Here is a 17,788-nt window from a genome sequence, read left to right as displayed (position 1 = left end):
GGCCGCACCGACCGTATTCCGATGGCGATGAAATACAAATAATCCTGAGACCACCACTACGACGTTCCTCGTAATTCACTAATTCGCTTCACAACGGCGGCACACCCCACAAGAAAAAGACACCACTCACAAAGACATATAGAAACACAATGCAAGCCCAGCTAGCCTAGTGCTTACGGCTTGTTATTCCTGAAGGACTACTCCTTCAGCACATGGACTGCTTCACTTCTTTTTCGTGCACACTTTCATTAGAGTAAGGTTGACTTTTGTGTAGGTTTTATTGCGATAGCAATTACACATCCAGTCGAGGGGCGCGCTTTCGCCGTCGCCACTATCGCCGGCCTGCTTTCACGGTATTGATGGCTCATGCGCAGTCTAGCGAGAAACCCTAACGCGGTCCATGTGCGGAAGTTGAGAAGGACTCCAGAGGCGCGGCTGGCGCGCAGTGGGTTTGGCTGCAAAAACAACCTAACCAAGTGGACACGCCGTCAGGCTCCGCTCAATCGGCTCTGCATGGGTGACGGGGCAACGTTCAGCCTTCCGCTGCTGACGTGAGCGCTGTGCGCGCGCAATACTAATGTTCCTGCTGATAGGCTATCTGCATACCCCACCGCTGCGCATGCGCTGGTCTGAGCGAGGCCTGCCAAGCAAGCATCAGGCTAAAGTTGTGTTGTTCTTGTCACCTTCAACTTATGGCACATATCCCCGAGAGGGGGGAGGGGGGGGAGGGGAAGAAGGGGAGGGGTGCCCATGGTTCACAATGGAAACACAATATTAAGTATTCGCTTTCTGTCACCTTATTGGTCAGCACTGCCTAAAAATGAAAACAAAACAAAGATCATTTATGATCACTATGATTTATAGTGATTATAAATTATGTTTCTTTTTTGTTTTTGAGAAGTGGTCATGCCACTTTTCAGGAAGATGCTGGATCGCGAAAGTAATGCAATCTAATGTTAATAACGAGAAAAAGGTGTTTAACATGAGAGTCTCCCTGGTAGCAATGACGTAAGCTATGTAATCCTTTCATGGAGGCGTTCGCAAATACCGAAGGTCTTCCGTTGGTCTCGACTGGAACTCCTTCGAGATGCGATGCCTGCAACGCCGCTGGCGGCGCTTCTTATCAGGAATGCTATTCTGGACATCATCGAATTCCACCGTATTCTCATTTTCCGCAATGGCGTCGGTTTGGGCCAATGAGAGAGCCTGTGGCAGCCCTGTGAGCCATTCTGAGCTCACAATATGGGGAACTCGAAAATACGCCGGAATTTTACATTGTCCGGAATGTCATCCTATGTCAGCGAAGGCTATGTCCTTCGCTGACATAGCCTTGTTGTAGAAAAGCACTACGAGATGCCTAAGAGCCTAGGATCCAAGGAGCTCCAGCACAACGCTAAACTTGTCTATATATCACCCTCTGTACTTCACCTTTCGTGCAGAGCATTCATTTTTTTTTTACTTTCATTCATAAAAATTTTGCGTTATTACGTGTGGCTCGTTTAGACTTGATGTACTCTCGCGCGATTATTTGTCTACTGGTCAAAAATTTAATAGAATGCCACGTTATCAAGCATGGTTCTTATCTATGAAATTGTTTATCTCTATGAAAAATAGACATGACGAAGTTAGGAACAGTTAATTTCCTTAATGCGTAGATCAGTGGATCAACCACTGTATATCGATTGATCTGAAGGTACGCAAGAAACACACTCAAATGGATTGGGAAGCTTTCCGTAAAAAAATTTTATGAATTCGGTAGATTACTCCCACAAACATGAATAGAATTTAACTGTCTTGTCTTTTCAGCACCGAACATTATTTGTTGTCCAGCAAGCGCAACTGGTCGTATGTAGCGAATAGCGCGCATTATTTCTAGACTATTTACCCCATCTCCCAAAGTCATTTCACACAGTTACAGTCACAATCAAGCCTCGCCTATGTGGTGCAGCCCCGGTGTGCAGAATGCGTGATAGGGGTAGACTGAGCTGCCATTACCAGTTTCTGCCTTGGGGGCGTCTCGCCCAACGTCACTCTTTTATTGCGCAAAGTGACCGTTTCGCTCTCCCTGAGGCTGTGCTCTATCGCCTCGCCACTCGTCCTCGCCCCCCCCCTCCCCTTCTTTTTCTTCCACGCAAATTCGCCAGCCGCAGTTATCTCGGGCGGGTCTGCAAGCGACAGCCCGTGGACCAAAATTGTGCCTCAGGGGATCGCTCTGGGAAGCAAACATTTAGAAAACAGGAGTTCACCCCCCGACGCACCGGTTATTCATTGTCCAGAAAATGGAGCTATCCTCATTGTTCCTGTCTTATGCCGCAGCTTGCACTGTCGCACGCATGCAGGCATTGGCGTTGTTTCTTTTGGGCAGCCGGCAGCAGTTGGTTTCTTTATCGTTTGATAAGCTCAGCCGAAAATTAGTATACTGCCAACGCTGCAATTGCTTCCTTCTGGGCGTGCTTTGACCAATCAGCAAAATTAAATGCGTCAGCGCTACTGGAATTCAATGGGAAATGCTTTCCCTTAAACTATTCTTCCTCTTACAAACAAGATTTCCACTGGAAGTCAAAGTCTGCCCGTGAGTTTGCAAGCAAAAGGTGGAGAAATGTTATAAAAAAAATACAGAATGGCTGCGCGACTTCTGCGACACTTTAGAATTGCGAGTACTTTGCTTCACCGGCTACTTCCTGAAAGCTGCACAAATGTACAAAAAGAATAAAAGGGTAAATTTAAAAAGTATCAATCAAACGCATTTACTTCTTAACAGGTAAAGTGGCGCAGAGTAAATTAAGGTGCGGTTTCCATATTAACTTGCCTTACGCCCCTTACCAAGCAGAGACCACTCAGCAAATGAAGCACCGCATACATTCAAAGTGCTCGTGCTTTCTTGAATTGACTGAATTCTTGAATTTCTTGAATTCGTAGAGCATCGCACGCGTAAAGCGAAGACGTGGAAACGTTCCCCACCTGCGGCAAGTTGGTTTTTCATCCACATTCATTTCCATTCATTTATTACTTCTTTAATTCAGTTAGTAAGTACCAATAATTCCCCGTCTTGTCCTTCGTGTCTTTGTTTGTGGGCTTCTTATGCTATCATTATTCGGTATCGGGCCTCTCGGTGGTCGACCCCCTTTTCTTCCCGTTCATTATATATATATATATATATATATATATATATATATATATATATATATATATATATATATATATATATATATATATATATATATATATATATATATATATATATCCGTCACGTTTCGGCTGGTCCAGCGGCCGAAGCGTCAGAAATGTGTTTTGATTGAACGGTTGGATAGCCGAGAACGAGCGGGGCGCTTGTCATCTTGTATTCAACTGACAGTGCAGCGATAGAGCGCTATGATGACCTTGACAATACAGTGGATCCCCTACTTTCGCTTCAGGCAACGCGCAAGAAAGAGAGACGGGACTCGTGTGCTTGAATATTGCCAGGCACCGTTGCTATTGCGCCCCGACTTAGGATAAAAGAAGACGTGGTCCTACAGCGCCTTCCACTCGAGGTTGCTCTTAGACCTGACGTTCTGGGTAAAAGTTTCGTCATCAAGCCGCTAGAAACGCCGAGGAACTGACAGAAGGGCTTGCCTGTCCAATATGTCATGGCGCAGAAGAAGCTGTCGACGCAGCTCACCTATACACTGGCAGTGCCCTGAAACTGATAACATCGGACGAAGACACCTTCCTCGATCGCGCTTATCGCTTAGTGACCCGGAAGGTCTCCGAGCATGTGTGTACAGTCTTCAAATAACTCACTCCTCTACTACATTATGGAGTCTGGCCTGTATATAATGTTGTAGAAGATGAAGCTGAAAGCGAGCCCTGAGGCCACTTTTGAATAAGAGCCTTTATACCATCACCATCGTCCACAACTTGTCGTTGTCTCTGTCGCGATGATGTCACCCTGCGAATTGTCTCTAAACAAGAACAGCCGTTCCCCGCCAGCACCGAATAAAGCTTCTCCTAAATCGATACCCACAGCGTCTGGGATCTGCATACCTTTGTGTCTGTGTCCCTCAATATTGTGCCACGTCTCAATATGCGGCGATATCAGTTTCAGAGACCAATAAACATGAGACCTGCATCACTTGGCGTTTTGTAAAGTTGTTTACCAGATATATTCAAGGCACCTTTCACATGTGTTCTATTTAGATAGTCCATCGTCATCGTTTCGCCAAAAATTGCATAATTCTATCTTTGCGTTAAGCTAAGACGTCGCTGCAGAGAGTGTAAAAACCACCAAAGTTATGACGCATGGGACACCTAATATTTGTTTAGTCCTTATATCTAGAAACTTGTATTTCAGTCTTAAAAACTAGGCAAAAACAAACGCCACTGCACAATATTGTGAGCAATAACTTAAGTGGTTAGCTTTAATTATGCTACAGTCGGATGTAGAAACTCCTGGCCTAGATGGTATTGCATAATTCATTAGGTGAATTAGCACTAAAAGGCACGCACGCGCAAGAATTATGAACGGTAGCACTACTGTCAATTCTTTATTAGCAGAGAAAATCCGCAGACATAATTCCTCTTACTTTTTTGCCACGCATGTGCACCAAAATGCCAGAAAAGACTACGTACTCGCGCTTGTGCATCAGTGGCAGGTGTTCCAGACTCCTCTTTCGAATGAACAGCTGGTAGCGGTGCCTTTAATCATATTTTTTGTATTAGCTATTTACTGTTAGCGCTAATTGCAGAATTATTCAAGCATAAAGCTCCGAGCAGTCGCGGTTACCTGCACAGCACTTTAGTGTCTCACTCTATTGCGGAAAATTGTGGAAGAATTTATCGCCGTTTACGTGGGACACAATATATTACGTTTAATCTATGTAGGTTGCCTTGAAAGATGAAGCGGTTTAGATCAGCATGGGTTATCAGATAAGAAATCAGCAGCTCGGAGGATCTAACTATCGTATCTTCCGGAGCCCCCCCCCCCCCCCAAAAAAAAAGAATCCGTCAGATCCTATGTCCAGCGGGAATCGGTGTTATGAGAAGCAGTGTGCAGGGAACCTTGGTACATACCGAGTTAACGAAGTGACAAAGAGACCATCAAGACGTAGGCAGCTGTTTCATGATCTACATGACGCGCATGTCGTGGGTGCCCATTTATGTTCGTCATGCACTCTTGTCATACTATGCCAATTTCAGTACATACCGAGTTAACGAAACGGTTGTGAGAACACCAATACGTACGCGGCTGTTTCATGACCTACATGGCACGCATGTAATGACCTGCCTGTCATTTAGGTTCGTCATACACTCTTGTCATATTATGCGACTTTTGGTACATACCAAGACGCAGGCTGCTGTTTCATGACCTACATGACACACTTGTCATGATATTCATGTCATGGCCGGTCACTTATGTTCGTCATAAACTCTTCTCATATTATGTACCAAGACGTAGGCGGCTGTTTCAAGACCTGCATAACACGAATGTCATGACCTTCTTGTCATGACCTATGATTTATGTTTCTCATTCACTCTTGTCGCACTATGCCAATTGGGGTAAATACCAAATTAACGAAACGACTATGAGAGCACCAAGACGTAGGTGGTGGTTTTATGACCTACATAACACTCACGCCATGACATTCATGTCATGACCTACCGTTTATGTTCGTCATACATTCGTTTCATACTACGCCAATTTTAGTAGATACCAAGTTAACGAAGCGACCATGAGAGCACCAAGGTGTAGGCGGCTAGGTATATACTGTCAAAATGGCAAATGTAGACCAAGAAATGCTTCGCATTTGAAAGCAGGTATACTATATCAGCTCTTATTATTCAGGACTTCTTCTATATACGGGCAATAACTTCTATGAAATGGCGCGGTGAACTTTTCTTTCTTGCTTGCCATCTGTGACTACAAAAGGGATTTGCGCACTTTTTACATTACACAGGTGCCACTTCCCGGGAACTTCGAATTTTGTGACACGAAGATGGCGTCTTTTCTCCCTAGCAGCTGCAGCGCCAAGTTCTAATGGGTTCGGAGGAAAGCAAGAGAAACCTTTCTAGCTGGCCTCGCATTCGTAATATAGCGACTGGATGCGTCCTGTCTCCGCAAGGATGACCTGTGATCATTTATATATTTATTTATTCACGTCTTCGCTCGCTCATCATTTCGTTAGTTAGCTAATTAGTTACTTAGTTCGTTAGTTAGTTAGTTTATTTATTTGTTTGTTTGTTTGTTTGTTTGTTTGTTTGTTTGTTTGTTTGTTTGTTTGTTTGTTTGTTTGTTTGCTAGTTTGTTTGTTTGCTAGTTTGTTCTATTCCTCCATTCGAAGCGGTTTCTCTCAACGTTCAAAGCCTGTGCCCCGTAATCAAATGGGCTTTGCGCACGGAATACACAAGATTTTTCTTTTTTTTTTTTTAGTCAACGCTGAAGCTGTGTTACTGACTGCATTATCCATGGAAGTCAGTACTCTGTACTGCAGCAAACCTTGTTTCTTCGTCCCTAATTATTGCCGCCGGCTTATTTCTGACCGGACAGAACGTTGCGGCTTTCGTTTGGTATCTGTTCCCTGGTTTGTGTTATTCTCTCTCTTTCTTTTTTTTTCTTTCCTTAGCAGCGTCAGCCTATTTACACTCTTGCAGGCGTCACCTAGGGCCTATTCACACCAGAGACCTGTTTAATGCGGTTAACGTCATAGGTCTGAGAGGTCTCGTGTGTTTGTCATCTTGCCCCAGGGAGGCCCTTGTGTTCGTGTCATTCGCTGCACCAACCACGTTCTTCGGGGATCGCCATTCTGCCTGCCCACATGGGGGTGACAGTGTTTTTCCAATCAGCTTAGTACATCCTTTCTCTGCGCTTTCAGTGGGTCGATCGGCGTTCATTTACGCTGCTCCTAGTAATTGATTTAGGAGTCTTTACCGAATTAGCCTGTGGGTGAAGTGTATCTCGAGGCCTAGTTACAGGGTTAATTTCTTGTTTCTCAGCCACACCAGTTGTGGAATGTTTTTATTATTACTATGCGCCGGAACACAACTAAGATTACGCACAAATAAACTACATTTACGAGTAAAATGTTCTACGCTTGGAACAAGCAAAACTGGGAACACTACCGAAAATGATACAAGACAGGGGCCAGCGTGTTAACGACTTGAACTAATCTAGGCAAAAGGCACAGTGCAGCGCGAAACAAGAAAAAAGGCCACATACTATACCCACATTTCGCCACACGTGTGTGCAGTCTGTGTCCTTCTGCTGTCCTGTTTCTGGTAGGCTACGACTTTTGCCTCCAGCGCGCTATACCAACGAGCACAACGTGCAACTTTGGGCTTGAACTAAGCACGCTGAGATATTCAAAAAGAACAGGGATGCTATGACCGACAGATGACTTGAGACACCTAAATGAACTTGCTTCTGTGACATAAAACAATTCAATGGAAAGCAGAAGCTCAAACCCTCATTTTTATCACGTGGCGGCATTCATTTTTGACCACCTGAAGTTCTTTAACGCGCACCTAAATCCCAAACAAGCCAGCGTGTTCCTTTCTCATTTTTTTTTTCTTTTTTTAATTTCGCCACCATCGAAATGCGGCTGCCACGGTTGCCATCCAACTCGCGACGTCGAGTTCTGCAGCGCAATGCCATAGCCGCACCATAGACATCGCGGCGAGTGGCGCTGTCTGATTACTCGGCATCACTGGAACTGGACAATATACGGAGAACATTGCTTGCCCACAAACGCAGAAGAAAGGGAGGACGGCGAAAAACGCGTTTCCAATATCATGCTCGTCCGAAAGAAGCGTGGGGGAGTGAGAGGACGGGTTTGGATGCGAAACGAAATGCCTACAAGACAACAGACCGTTCACGAAGGGAAAAAAAAGAAATATCGAGACACTGGACTCCGCCATCCTCCGCACAGAGAGCCGCCAGAACACAGCTGCGCATTTGAAAGATGACTGGGCTCAGTGACCGCCTTTGAATGCAGAGTAAGCATTCAATAACAGTGAGCGCTGTTATGAGTGCTCGCGCATCAGTTCTTATACTTTTCATCCCATCGCGTTTTCTTTTTTCTTATCGTCTTTCTCTTCCTGAGCGTAGGGTAGCCAACCAGGTGCGACCGGGTCAAGCCCCCTGCCTTTCCTTTTCGCTGTCTCCCTCTTTGCTACTTTTTTAAAGAAAGAACTGCCTCCTTCAGAACATATCATACTGTGCTACGTACGAGCACCGTGAAATAGCAGCTATCAGCATAAAGGGTATAGCAGTCTTCGAAGGCGTTTGCCACGAATGAAATGGTCACGACAGCGATAAAGTTGATGTGACAGTAAAGAATGTCCGTGCGAGTCAATGTTTTCTTTTGAAGCATGAAGTCTGGGTGATCACGGAGCACGGAGCTGCTACTTACTCAGCACGCTGTGGTATTTTGCTGGGTAGTAACCTGATTGATGACGATATATTGTACGGGTGTCTTCGTACTCACCGCGACTTGGCCAATTACTGAAGGTCTCTTCAGCGGGGGAGGATGGTGCTTGGATTATCTTTCTGCGGAAAGTGCGGCTCACTAAAATTTGCGTTGCATCTATACGCACAAAATACTTGAAATTTTAATTTAAGAAGGAAATTGAATTCGATCTACGTTTTTTTTTTCAATATACCAATGGCTCCCTTTCAATTGTTTAAAGAGAGAGAGAAACAAAGAAAATGTGGAGCTGTTAACCAGAAAAAAAGATCTTGTTTGCTACGCTGCGCCAGAAACGGAGAGAATGACTGTAAAGAGATAGGGAGAAAGATGATAGCTAAACTGAAATCACCGCACAATATTCTGAGCCAGCGCACGTCACGATCACAGCCTATATATAGCATGGTGCGTGTAAACTGTGCATAGCGAACTGTCTTTAGCGCATATAGGTACGTCCGTTGTGACCGCTGTCCTTGTATCTTTCGTTGTGTAAGTGTCTCCAATTCTGCACCCAGCACGTGCTTCTCTGTGCTACATGTAACGTAGGCAGATGCATAGGCTTTAATATAAAACAAGTACCATGCAAGGTGGGGAAACGCATCTTTGCAAACAATAGGCGGCAGATGCAGCAAGACGTCTGCATTATCCACTTTTGAAATGGAAAATTGTCAAATGGCCTATTTCGTATTTCATAAAAACCATTGCCAGAGATGTTTCAGGAAAATATTTAGAATGAAAAATGCAGTATGGAAGTATCACTGCAGTGCTCCCATTGCTACTAGAGGGATTGCACGAAGATTAACCATTCGTCACTTATTCGCAAATGACGCATGAACGCCTTTGTCTGCGCTCACCGGTGTCGACACTTTCCAGCATTGCTTAAGGAGGCTTCATGTGTGCTTTCCTTTCTTTCGTTTTATACGTCTTTCTCTTTGTCATGAACTATGGAGTCACTTGTGAGTGTTCAGAAAAATAGATGTCACTTGGCACTCTTGCAGAGACTTTGTGTTTGATGTACATCACCGTTATTAATACCTAACTAGATTTCGGACATCATTCTTAATGAATTTGTCGCCAGCACTTCCTTTTATTATTTCTCCCAGATTTATGTGCTGCAATGAACAACGTCGTGTCAGTCCGTGCCTGATGACGCAAAGACACCATCCTGACGACTGGCGAATGATTGGGCTCACTTACCATTCTAAAACCACACCGGACCTATAATAAGGGACATAGCGGAGCACTCCCACACGTACCAAAGTATAATGTACAGACATCTTTTCAAAAGTAAAAGGAACTAGGCCCGATACCAGCTGAAGTGGCGTTCTCTTCTTCCATCACATGCAAAAACGCATTCGACCGCCTATTGATTTAACTCAACAAACACAGCTTTCAAGTGAGACAACTTATAAAAACGTAGTACGAACATGGCTGGTTCACTGCAAGAAGAGAGTTGGGAACGCTCGCCTAAAATACAGTTAATTCATGAAGTGTAGTTAACATGTTTCAACATTCACATGACGTATCAGCGTGCAGATTATGTATAGCAAGCTGCATAAACGTACCAAAGCAAACTTAATTAACTCCGTAAGCAATATTTCACCTGCATCTTTGAATATTCCACGGATTTAAATGACCGCAGTAATTGTCGGGAAAGCAAACAAGCGCAAAAGGACAGTCCTTGGTTGAAGAATCGGCCCGCTACATTAATTCCTGGCATTGTTAACGCATTGTTATCAACATAAACGTGAAAAAGATATATGTACACTAAAATGGCGTTGTACATTTCTTAATATATGCGTGGTACAAGAAAGCATGAAGTAGAGACAACAATGCAACACTTAGTCGACAAACCATGCACTCAGAAAAGCAAAAGAAACAGGAAGAACCAGGCGTATATTAGCTTGCTGAATGAATGTAAACGGGCCGCCTTCACTTTGTGTTTTCTTTATTTAATAGGACAGAACATCCGGGTAAAAAGAAAAGCAAATAGCTAACACAAGAAACAACTTTTTTAGCGAATTGTAAATCATTCTTAGATTTACTAGAAGTACCGCCGTTTGTCTTACGTCGTCTTTATTTGGTGATGTGGTGATCCCTGCACGAGGAATAGGAGGGAATTAGCTATCCCCGATTATTCGAACTTAATTCCTTCTTCCAACCTTCTTCAATCACATCCTCTCAACAGATTCGTGCTGCACTCTTGAAATCTAATCTGGTGTCAGCAGGTGAGCTAAGCCGCATTCCCAAGTCTATCAGCTCAAAAAAAAAAGAAAGAAAAGAAAAAGAGAGTTCTGCTAGGCCTCCTGTCTCCGAGTGCCAACGACTCTAGGCATTCTAAATGCAGACGCGCGATCCAAGCGTAAGATTTCTCGAGCATGAAGTGCATCGCGAATTCGGCTCGTGATTAGCTGACACCAATTTACGGTTCCCGAGCACTGCATGCCTTTACAGAAAAGAAGTGCAGCGTCATTATTTACTTTAACCGAGAAACTGGCGGTTCGCATCGGCGGCATGTTTGGCGAAATTGCCATCTATTCTTTCTTTTTTAGTTTATTTTTCGGGTAATTCCAATTGGTCGAGGAGCTCCGTTGGCCGTCGTGATTGGAATACCTGCGCGCGTCGGCTTCTTCTATCCTCCCCGTATTTTCCCCCGTCGTCTTTTCCCGCTCTCTGTGGCTCAAACGAAGTTCAGAAGAGACCTGCTGTGTTCTTCATTCTCTTAGCCGCTTTCCTTTTCTGTCACTGCCACGTATGCTATACGGGTGCCAAGAGTCTCGACGAATCGCGAACACAAGGTGTCTCCCGGATTCCTTCGCAGTTTGGATGGAGTATGTCAGTGGCGGGTACTGTCCATAGCTATGGCGCCGAATTCTCTTACATCCTGAGGGACGCCTTTTTTTTTTCTTGCGATGGCATGTAATTTTTGATATACGAAGCTCTGTCGACGTTGGCATCGTTTGCAGTTGTAAGTATAAAAGCGCTCGATGGCTGATCAATGGCGGTAATCGCTACGTTACATTGATTTATGACTGATTCCAAGCCTATATATTGAATGCTTTACAAAAATTTGTGCTCGAAATGTAGCTTTACAGGGCGTTACGAGAAAAATAAATTTCCAATGTTGAAAGGATGTTTATTTAACTTTATTGAAAGGCTATTGTGGCATGTACTATATATATATATATATATATATATATATATATATATATATATATATATATATATATATATATATATATATATATATATATATATGTATATGTATATGTATATATATATATATATATATTGAACGAGGAGGGAAACCGGGGAGGCCTGTATTCTGTAGGCTTAAAGTAGGTGTGGTTTACAAAAAGCAGCCTCCCCCTTCCCCCCCCCCCCCTGTTGCCTTCTCGTGACCGCGACAGACAGTGACAAAAAGGAAACTCATATGGGTAATTACTTGTTGATTTATTTGAACCGTCGAAAATCTAAGTATATGAAAACTAAAGAGGACGAATGAATAAATGGCCGCAGGTGGGATACGATCCCACGCCTTCGCATTGCTCGTGCGATGCTCTTACCAGTTGAACTACCGCCTGCGTCGTCTTCCCTTCCACTTTCTTTGGTATTTACGTACGTCTACTAGAGTCAACCTCCGGAGTGTTAGCCAGCGCCACCACTCACGGCCATGGAGACGAATGTAGAACATCATTCCTGACCCAAGGCGTCACGTGGTACGTGAACATAGGGCATACATATGAATTAAAATAGATAACAGTTGTGCGTGTAAGAGGCAGAGTTACACACGCGCTCATCTATCCTTGAGTCACCTTTTTAACTAACTAAAACTACCCGTGCACCAGCAACTGTTCTGCCCGCACCGTGACCGACCAGCGAATATTCAGTAAAGCCAGCAGAAACCATCGGTCGTCGTTACATTGACTATATAGTATTCGTCTTAATTTGTTATAATTTTCTTAGCAGACTAGACCGGTGCGGAAAGGCGGTCGCCTGGACTCTGCGCCACGTTGTACAGACCGGAAATATATGACGTCGGCACCAGGGAAGAGAACAAGGTAAATAAGATATAAACTAGTCGTCGCCTGTGGTGCGCGTTATTAGAAATTGCGACTGCGTGCTGCAGCACGTGCCCACTCCCGCGGGGAGCAGAGTTAAGCTTTTCGCTGCATAAAGATTAACTCGCGCCGCCATAGTACTTGCTTGCTCGTTGGCGCCAGCAAAGAACCGGGTGCATGCGTGACTCGAGCCCAGGATAACTCCAGCGCCGCAACACGGCGTATATATCATCATTTGTGATGTGCATTAAAAAAAAACTCACTTCAGCGCAAAACTTGTTAAACTGCTTTTCTACTGCCTCGTGTTGGCAAGCTGACACCGCACCTTGACCACACATTAAATGCTTTTAAAGAAGAAGCAAGCTGTAGTATACGGAGGTTACGACCGCCTTAAATCTGAAATGAAGTAATCTATTCATTAAACAATTCCAAAGAGTAACAGCTGTATGAAGCACGATCGCGGCGACTGCGAACCGACGGGATCTGAATGCGGGGATTTTTCTTTGCTCAGATATACGTGTACAGTAGTAAACAACCCCAGATGGTCCAAATTAATCCGCAGCTGTCCACTATGGCGTCTTAGCCGTCGTGTTGCTTCCCTGTGTTGAATCCCGCGAATAAATATAATGTTGAAGCTTGTGAAGCGAAGAGCAAATGAAGTTTAAGAAGAAACATAGAAGATGTCGCGTGCTTTTTTTTTTTTACACAGCTGTTGATCCAAACCTAGAATGCAATATGCTTGGTACTTACATAGGCAATGAGCTTCATATTCTTAAAACAGGAAAAGTGAAAGGGTGAGAAAAGACAACCCGCTACCCAGTGGCGTAGCTAGGTCGTCTGGCACCCGGGGCCCATAGGTCTACTGTCACCCCCCCCCCCCCCCCGGGTGTAGCCAGCGGAAAGAGGGATGTCTTCATACGTATATGACACCCCCCCTTCCCCCACTGGCTCCTTGCACCCGGGTCCCACGGCCCCCCGGCCCCCCCTGTTGCTACGCCAGTGCCGCTACCGGTCTGACCCGAACACACAACCATCTCGCAGCGCGTGCGATGATCCGCGAATTGAGCTCCGTCGACAGCTACCGCACTCTCCACATCTGAGGCACCTTACCCCTCATTTTAACTTTTATACCACATTGTGCTACTCTATCTGTCGGCCTTCTTCTTGATACTGGACGTCCCCATTCTTGGGCATTCGTGTACGCGTAATCAAACAAGTTCGGTTGTGTTAGCCGGCCCCACTTACAACTATGATGATGGAGGCGGGACATTCTTTCAACTGCAGGTGTCCCATAGCGCGTGGATATTAGAACCAATAAGCCTTCATGTCCTCTATTTCATGACACGAAGGTTCCCAAAGTCTAGGTCCTCGCTTATCCCTGTCGGTTTCCCTGTTTCGCGTGGTTCTTACTAAGAGTAAATTGAGCCCCTCGATTACTCAAATTCTTGTCGCTCTTCACAAAGCGAGGGCCTCATCTCCGCCGACCTCGATGCCTTGTGACACAACATTCGCGAGGGTTCATTGGACAGTTGCCTGCTCCTAACACCACATACTAATGGACGGGTGTATGGTTGAAAGGATGTTCCTACCTACAGTGACTATATATGAACTTGCGCTGCGGAGCTTGAAAGTCCCAGGTTCCAACCTGGCCACGGCGCTCACATATCGACGACGGCGAAATGAAAAAAAACGCTCGTGTATTCAGATTTAGTTGCACAAGGCAATCTAAATAAATTTGAAGTCTCCCCCACTACGGAGTTGCTCATAATCAGAACATGGCTGTGGCATGTAAAATCCCATAATTTATTGTTTCTTTAATGATGTTCTGTATCTACTACAATGATCTTGAGTGGTGCTGGATGCCACACCTACAGCTAGGTTTATACGTGTGCTTAAATAGCAAAAGAAGAAACTGGATGGAAGAGAGCATCGCACATGTCACGTCTCTTCTTCCTATTTTGTTACCTGCACTCTTTTTTATTAGGAGAATAAGCCTATAACCAATTGGTTCACTATTCATAGTTCATGGTACATTTATTTTCTTTGTATAAAACTTCATTAACTTATGCTTCTCTTTGCTTCGTTGTCCATTAGCTTCGTACGAATCTGACAGCCAAGCCCATAGGTATCCCTTGTTCTTCTCGCTCGTACCGTGAACTAAAAATAAAGACATGCAGCTACAACGCACATTCTGGAATCTATATGTGTGACGCGAAGCTTTGGTAAAGTGGTTATGTGCTTTGTAACTAACGGCGATGCGTACAATTTTGTTTACTTTCATCGTAGTGTAGAATATACATCCTATCTGAAAAAAGTGTACGATGCAGCACACAGAGATGCAAATTTTCTTGCACTGTAGTGGGAGCGTATTCATTCTTATCAAACATTCCGCAGCGCTCATTGGTTCAAATATACATCTAAAATGGACCATTAGCAACGCATTAGATATTTACTACACTCGGTGCAAGAAAGACCGAATTTCTGTGTCCCTGAAACCCAGAGAGACGAAAAAAAAACATTGCTTTGATAAAGAGCCAACCAGATTAAAAATAGGTTAACATATTACAGACGAAGACATTTCATGCAGCATTTGTTCGCTTGTTTCCGTCAGATGAGATGCTTTTGATTCCAGTGTCGAAACAATATGTTTTGCGAACTACTTTCTCGTTACCTTCGCGCAAAGTTGTGCTCACCTACACCTGGCATGCAGGTGAGCACAACTTGAGAATTGTACTTTGGTTCGCTGAGCTGCAATGATATTGCTGCTGGTAATGTGTTAATGATATTCTACCTGACTAATTCAAGCAGGTAACGGCGACGCTTCCTCTGTAGAAAACGCTAAATTTCTCTGCTTTCGGGTTGACTTTCCATATAAAGTTTAGATAGAGCTCTGAAAAGTCTGCTAGATTTTCTAAACATGCTAGAGAATTCATTAATTGAATAAAAGAAACATGTAACAACTTAATACAGTTCAAGCGAACGTTTCAAAGCCCAGGAAATCACTTTACAGTGGAATCTGAACGCATGCATTTTCTTTTCTTCTGGTTTTTTTTTGCTCACAATGCCGGCACGCGTACGCATTAATCAATATCGCACACCCTTCCTTCCAGAAGAAATTTTAAAATATTTTCGTTCATTTCTGTTCCGTTTGCTTCACTTTAGCAATCCGCCACGAAGGAGAAAGCTCATGCTTGATCCTACACGTCTGGCTTCCCCGTACAGAGAAAATCGCAAAGTCTATGGGTATACCCCTCGGTTTCGTGCAGAGCAGTAATTCACCCACGGTAATTAAGGAATGGAACCACCTGTCTGTCTTAATGGCAAGAGCGTGCTTTGAAAGTGCGCCTGTAGAATGTCTTTATAAATTAGTGCGTGTTTCAAGCTACTTAAAGATATACCATACATAGTCATTGTGCTTCCTGCAGTAAAAGGCCTATGGGCAACCAGCGCTGAAACTTGGCGAGCCAACAACAGCGCTGTAACACAGCCTAGCGAGCGGTGGAGTTTTCAGGCGCACATGCACACACGTCAAGTTCAGTGCTCATTTTGAGGTACGTGATTGATTGAATTTTTATTGATTGATTGAATTTTTATTGATTGATTGATTGATTGATTGATTGATTGATTGATTGATTGATTGATTGATTGATTGATTGATTGATTGATTGATTGATTGATTGATTGATTGATTGATTGATTGATTGATTGATTGATTGTCTTTTTACTGATCTTAGCATTGCTAAATTAGGCACAACTTTCCGGACGAATGGCCAAGGACTAGTGGTAGGACAGACAAAAAGTATAATATCAAGGAGTAAAAACAGGAACACGAGTGAAACTCAAGAAAATAATTGGTGTGCTTTTCGCTGCACCAAACTGAAAATAAACTGAACTGCAACAGCAAAATAAATGACAGGTATGGCAGAAATGTGCATTTCTTCTTTTTTTTTTCTTTTTTTTACAAACAAGGCATACACAAACGTCAGTGTCGCAGTGAAGTTTCTTACACGAGTGAAAAGAAAACATGGAATGTTGTGTCGTGCCGTGTACAAGGAAACGAATTAAGCAAGTATACAAAAAAAAAACGTCTCGATTCGAAAGGGTACAAGAAATCAGAACATCACCTTGCGTTATATACAAATTCACATGTGGGAAGTTGCAGTGAAAGGAAACAGAATATCTAAGTTTGTAACCTGAAATGTCTGAATGATGAAAGGAAAAAAATCATGTAAAGTAACTGCACATAATATTCTTTAGGTTCCTTGGAAAAGTTTTGAGAAGGTTATATTTTTGGTGGTATACTTTTCCACACTTTAACGCCAGCAAATCCTAGTGCCCTTTGACCATAAATTTTGCTACTGGGAGGAAGATTAAAGCTGCCTAATTTGACATTTCTAGTGGGGCGGGCTGGTGTGTGAAACAGAGCAGCCGGAAAGGAATGGCTAAGAGAGAGAGAGAGAAAACAAGGGTAGGAAAGGCAGGGAGGTCAACCAGAACAGCATCCGGTTTGCTACCCTACACTGGGGGAGGGGAAAGGGGAATAGAAAGCGGAAGAAAGGGAGAGAGTAAACACTGAGTTCGTGTGGGAGGGACACCAAACACAAGGACACTATAGACGGTCTGTTAAGCCCGTGCACTTCAAGTACTGCACTAGTGCACGAATCGCTTTTCGAGCCAGCGAAGGGTGTGGCCACGGTCCGAGTATCTTTGACTCGGTGAAAGGTCTCGAGTCCAGTCTGTGTAAAGTTGCCCGCAGAGAGAGGCGTTGGACTTCGTAGCGAGGGCAGGTACACAATAGGTGCTCGATGGTCTCGTCGTACCCACAGGAGTCGCACATCGGGCTCTCGGCCATTCCCATACGGTAGGAATATGCGTTCGTAAACGCCACTCCCAGCCACAAGCGACACAACAAGGTTGCTTCGCCGCGGGAAAGGCTAGATGGCGGTTGTAGCCGTAGCGTGGGGTCCAGTTTACGTAATCTGCAATTGAAGCCACTTGAAATCCAGAGATCTTGGGACTTCTTGCGCGCAAGTCGGCGAAGTTCTCTGGCAGCGTCCGACCTCGCCAAAGGTGTTGGGCGCGTCTTGGTATCCTCGTGGGCACACCGGGCAGCCTTGTCAGCTAGGTTGTTGCCGACGATGCCACAGTGAGCAGGGATCCACTGAAATATAATGTGGTGTCCTCTTTCCAGAGCATGATGGTGCAGTTCCCTGATTTCAGATGTCATTTGCTCGTAAGTTCTGGGACGTAATGCGGACTTGATGCTGTGAAGGGCTGCCTTAGAGT

At 44.3% G+C, this 17,788-nt stretch overlaps 1 protein-coding gene across 1 annotated transcript in view; it reads left to right on the top strand.

Annotated features, from left to right (window-relative positions):
• The window catches only part of LOC135900604 (uncharacterized), a 505,099-nt gene that overhangs the window by 195,854 nt on the left and 291,457 nt on the right, over positions 1 to 17,788 (top strand). The window lies entirely within an intron of this gene.

This window comes from Dermacentor albipictus, chromosome 3 (genome assembly GCF_038994185.2).
Source record: "Dermacentor albipictus isolate Rhodes 1998 colony chromosome 3, USDA_Dalb.pri_finalv2, whole genome shotgun sequence".
Classification (NCBI taxonomy): domain Eukaryota; kingdom Metazoa; phylum Arthropoda; class Arachnida; order Ixodida; family Ixodidae; genus Dermacentor; species Dermacentor albipictus.
Note: the sequence above shows the minus strand (reverse complement) of the source record. Positions and strands in the feature narration are given on the sequence as shown.